The 5,667-nt window shown below is 35.3% G+C and overlaps 1 long non-coding RNA gene across 1 annotated transcript; it reads right to left on the minus strand.

The window, feature by feature from the left end:
• Positions 1 to 956: 956 nt before the first annotated feature.
• LOC122070008 lies at positions 957 to 1,874 on the minus strand. Its single transcript, XR_006137628.1, has 2 exons — positions 1,780 to 1,874; positions 957 to 1,009 (listed from the first exon to the last, which is right to left on the minus strand). It is a non-coding gene; the product is annotated as an uncharacterized LOC122070008 (long non-coding RNA).
• Positions 1,875 to 5,667: the final 3,793 nt, after the last annotated feature.

The following is a 5,667-nucleotide window of genomic DNA, read 5'->3' on the forward strand; positions in this document are numbered from 1 at the left end:
GGAGAGGTGCACGTGTAAAATTTAAGACTCAAATTCAATCAATATCTTCCTATGTATGGCTTTGCAACTATATATGTATTTTTAGCCGTCCATATATTGATATGCACTCACCTATAGTCATTTTATAAACTTGGATTTTCAGAGGGTTATTTTTCCAGTTGACCAACTCCAATTGGATTGAAACCTGACAAGTGGCCAATGGACCTAGGATATGTGCATATTCAACATTTCAATACACAACATGGTAGATTTTTGGGCCATTCACTAGAAAACTTTACCTAGTAAGAGAAGATGCCACCTAGAATAGCCAGTAAGAGTTTACTTTAAGGAGTTGTTACAAACATGATATAGATGACTTTCCACGGGGGTAATTATTTTACCAGTGTCAAGTGAAAATATATAACAATTAGAGATAAAAAGGGGGGTGGGGGTGGGGGTGGGGGTGGGGGGAAGTAATCTTCCATTCTCACTTCATCATATAAGAACTTTTCCAACCTTATATCACTTGTTGGTAATGATTTTTTTTTTAGTCACCCTCACCACATCATCACCTCTATGTATATATACCCACTAATTGGTCTGGCATGTAATCTTCTATCCTCTATCTAGGTTTACATATGGTTTCATAATCTCCACTACAATGTATTCCATCAAGTAGGACTCCAATAGAATAGCTACTACAACAAAATAGGAAGTGTAACAAGAGAAAAAAAAGTTGACTTGATTAGTTCAACTAAACCCAACAATGGGTAGAGCTGGTGTTGTCATTTTCTTCCAGGGTTTCTTTGTTTGTTATTCTCAATCACAAACAACCGACGTTTTATCCTTCTAATGTATTCTTCCTTCTCCTCTTCATTTCCCAAAAGGGAATTAGGGTTGATGCCAAGTTTTTCACACTCTATTGCTACTATCACACCCATAACCTCCCTGCCTCTTTTTAACTCCTCCTCCTTAGCTTTTCCACGATTATTATAATATTCCATTTTCAACGATCCAACTTCTGCTGCAACTGTAAAAGGAAAAATGGAAAACCAGTAAAGTTGAAGTTAAAGAATTCACATGTTTCAGTATAATTCATATCTCCTTCAATCGCTCTCTTCGTTTCTCAATGTGAGCAACCTCCAGCAAATTATTTCAAAATTAATTGTGATGCAAGTCTCCCCCCTGGATCAATGCATGGAGGTTTAGGATTCATTTGTCATGACCATTAAGGCGACCCTTATTTTTCCATCTTAGATTTAGTTCAGTTTCAATCGGCTTTGGTGGGTGAAGCAATAGCAATCTGCTCATCTCTATTGGAAGCAATTTCTGAAGATATCACTTATGTTGTGGTGGAAAATGACAATAAAGATATTATTGTCTACTTGAACAATGGAACTTCATCAGCTCCTTTGACTGTCAAGCCCATATTAAAGGACATTCTTCATTTGAAGACATATTTTGGATTTTATATTTTTTCTTTTGTTCCAAGAGAATTTAACAGCTTAACTGATTCTTTGGTAAGGAGGGTATTGTCTATGACGGGTAAGATAGTTTGGACCATTTCTTATCCTTAGATCCAAGAACAATGTTTGCCATCCATGAGTTCTTCCCGTTTCTCTAAATAAATTTATTTAAAAAAAAAAAAGTATAATACAAAACAAAGCTTTAAAAACAGAATTATAGAAATAACACATCATTATACAAAACAAATAAAAGAAATGAAACCGAAGCTATAAAAGGAGCAAGGAATTAATTAAAGAAATTGAAACGGATAAGGAACAACTTATCAATTAATACCTCTGTACAACTTGGACAAGAAGAAGGATGTTCTTATTCTTCTTATTCCCTCCTCGTCTTTCCTGAACTTCTTGTTCTTCTAAGGTATATAGTGTGGAATGAGTCCGTGTGTACGCTGCTGACATGCGGTGCCTCTGTATTAAACCGGCAACTCTTTCTCTATTTAACCGTTGACCACTAATATCTCTCCTTGATATGTGCAACTACCCATACCTTTTTTTTGGTAAGGATATATACTCATAATTGCTTGTGATTGAGAGAAGAAAATGGCATATCTGAGAGAGGAAAGAGGCATATATTATACATACTCACGTGTTATATTATACAAGGATTACAAGAATCAAATCCCCTTAGTTAAGGGATAATTGATAATGAAAGACATTTAAATATAAAAGGAACTAAGAAAGTGATTAGGACTTATTTGAACAAAAAAGAGAGTGATTAAAAACTAAGATAAGAAGATAAGGGAGGAAAAAATATGAGAGACATAATAGGAAGTTGAGATTACCAGACACATGGATGACCATGGTGCCCCCCCGCCCCCCCCCGAATGTGTATAAGAGGGGACCCCCTATTGGTGGTGCAAGGCAGCTCTTGGACGAAATACTTAGGCATATAAAAAAAAAAAAAATCCAACACAAGGTGATCCATATTCAATTGGACCATTTAAACTTGATGTGACAAATTCAAATACGAACACTCCATCTATTTTTTTTTTTTTTTTTTGAAAAAACTTCTTACTATTTTTTTTTGAAAAACTTCTTAGTTGGTAATTCAAAAAACTGAGGATGCTTGGTAAGTAAAAAAAATTGAGGATATTTCTTTTTCATCTTGTCTTCTCACTCCCAAGATGCTTACGAATCTAGGTTGTTTATCCACCGTATCTTAATGAAGAAAACAATATGTCGAAGACCATAGTCCTTCTCGTCAATGATCTCTTTAGGTTGCTCCACATAGGCCATATCGTCATCATCAAGATCATGTGGCTCATGAGACAAGATATGTGTTAGGTCAGGAATGTATGTCCTCAACATAGACAGATGGAACACACCATGGAAAGCATAAAATGTCGGGGGTAATTCCAATCTATATGCCACCAATCCAATCCTCTCAAGTATTTCGTAAGGATCAATGAATCTGGGGCTCAACTTCCCTTTTTTGCTAAACCACATTACTCATTTGGTCAGTGAAATATGAATGATTAAATTTTCTCCAAGCTCAAACTCTAGATGTTTTCTCCTCACATCTACATAGCTCTTCTGTCTAGATTTAGATGCCTTGATGCTTTTTCTGATTATACCCACCTTCTCACTAGTGGCATGTATCAACTCTGGATCCAAGATACACTGCTCACCAACCTAATCCCGATAAAGAGGTATATGACATTTCCTGCTATACTTTCAAATGGGGCCATGCCGATGGTAGCTTGGTAACTGTTGATGTAGGAAAACTCAATAAGTGAGATGTGATCATTCTAACTGTACCTCATGTAAAGGACACAAGACCTAAGCATATCCTTTAGGGTCTGAAACGCCATACTGAAGTTCAGCTATGTATCCATAGCCTTCTAGACACACCGTCAGATTTTAGAAGCAAACTTGGGATCCCGTTCGGAGATAATGCTAAATGGTACAATATGAATAGAAACTATGTTGTCCACGTATGACTTGGCTAACTTGTTCATGGGGAAAGTAATTTTCATAGCAATAAAGTGAGCTGCTTTGGTCAAGCAATCAATAATCACCCGGATGGCATCCATGCCCTTAGTAGTGCGGGGCAGTTCAGTAACAAAGTCTATGATGATGTTCTCCCATTTTCAGTTCAGTTCAGGATAGTGGCTACAATAACCCCTGTGGTCCCTGTGGTTTGCAACTGAAAGTATGGTTCAACCATTCAATTGAAGTTAAAAAATTTACAGGTTTCATATAATAAAAAGCAAAGCTTTAAAAAAAGAATTGTAGAAGTAACCCACTACTAAAAGCATTTTAATGGAACAAACAGAATATGATAATTTTTACTTATTCTTGTAATTTTTTCTTTACCGCAGCTGAATATGTAGTACACGTCTTGGAAATTTAATGGGAAGTGTAATATGTATTTATATAAGTAAACTATATACAGAGGCAATTTACAAAAAACTGAAACTATTAGAAGTGCTCATTTTTATAAACAAATACATAGGGGTTGACTTTTGGTATTTTTGCAGGGCTATTGTCTCCATTGCACAATTTATATACGACCATGAACCATGCACTATGCACCGTATATACAATCTTTTGACTAAAAAAATATTTGTAGAAAAATTTAAAGGGGGAGGGTTTTCTGTTTAGGAACGTGGTCAATGGGAGCACACACAAAAGAAGCATCATTATGGGCCGGATTTCTGTCTTTCATTAGAGGTGGAATAGTCATTTTGGCCCATTAGGCGCAAGCACCATACATTATCAAAATTAAAATTTGTCACACAATATAGTTTTTTTTTTTTACCCAATGTATTTTATAAAATGGTGAATATTTGGAATAGATAAAAATCCCCTGAAATCAAGCTAAACCCTAGAAACAAAACCTTAAACCTTTCCCTAAACTAATGTGCCTCAATTAGGGTCTCAGAGGCCTTGAAAATTGGAAATCCTAGGTCTAAAACACCTAATTTTGAAAAGGGAATCCAATGACATTGAAATCAGGTCAATCAAAATTCCACAAAAAAAAAAAAAAAAAAAAAAAATTCTGTTTCAAGGGCCATCATTGGTCAATGAGAAATTTATGAAAATACAAGATCTCAACCACCTAATTTGGAAAGGGGGACTAATGACATTGAAATTATGTCAATTGGAGTTCTACAAGAAAGATTTTGTTTTGAGGGCCATCATTGGCCAGCAAGAAATTTGTGAAGGTACCTTGGAAAATTGAAAATCTGAGGTTTAAACCACCTAATTTTGAAAAGAGGGTCCAATGACATTGTCATCACGTCAATCGGTGTTATATAAGAAAAAAATTTGTTTCGAAGACCATCATTAGCAGTTATTTGTGAGGGACCTGGAAATTTGAAAACCATAGTCCTATACCACCTAAATTTGAAAGGGGATCCAATGACACTGAAATCAAAAAATCAATCTAAGTTTCATGTTCGCTCCTTTGTTTTGCTATATTTTCATTATGTGTTATTTTGTGCAAACATTCATTGATGCATTGACTGTGTTTGACAAATTGTACTAGGGAAAGAAAATTTTGAAATCAAGTAACCATGCCCAAAACCAAAACCGACTCAAATTTTACTATTAGACTGACTCAAAACCTAAAGAAATAAAAGGGATCGGAAGACCCAAATTCCGGGCAAATGGGCCAACTCCAAACCCAAACCTAGAGTAAAAGACCTTGTGCTAGTGCCTCAAAAAAAAGAAAAAAAAAATGATGAAAAATTCAGTTAGTGACCTAGCTTGTCGTCTTTACCTTAGTCCTTGAAATTTTTTTTTTTCTTTCTCATGGTTTAGAGTGTGATATACATGATTTAAGTACATGAACTTTCTTTTTTTAAGTGTAATATATCTTGACTTGGTACATTAAGTTGGAATTTAGAACAGATAGATGTGTCACCTTTAGAGACACCTTAAAGGCATTATAGGGTATTATTTTATAACCCTAAAAAAAAAAATTGTGCGCAAACACATGACGTTCCACAGAGGATTTTAGCACCCCTGATCATATGAATCCTATTTCCCCAATCAGCTCTATCCAAAGCTATACAAGATTTCAATTTTAAGCTATTCATATCTATCTTCACCACTGCTATAAATATTCGAGGCCTACTTCTAATTCTTTTGGCTCTCTCAATTTGAAATAAATCACTTCCCCGTACTAGAGCATTCAAAGGTCTCCATTGCATATAGC

The sequence above is a fragment of the Macadamia integrifolia genome, unplaced genomic scaffold (genome assembly GCF_013358625.1).
Source record: "Macadamia integrifolia cultivar HAES 741 unplaced genomic scaffold, SCU_Mint_v3 scaffold807, whole genome shotgun sequence".
Lineage (NCBI taxonomy): Eukaryota > Viridiplantae > Streptophyta > Magnoliopsida > Proteales > Proteaceae > Macadamia > Macadamia integrifolia.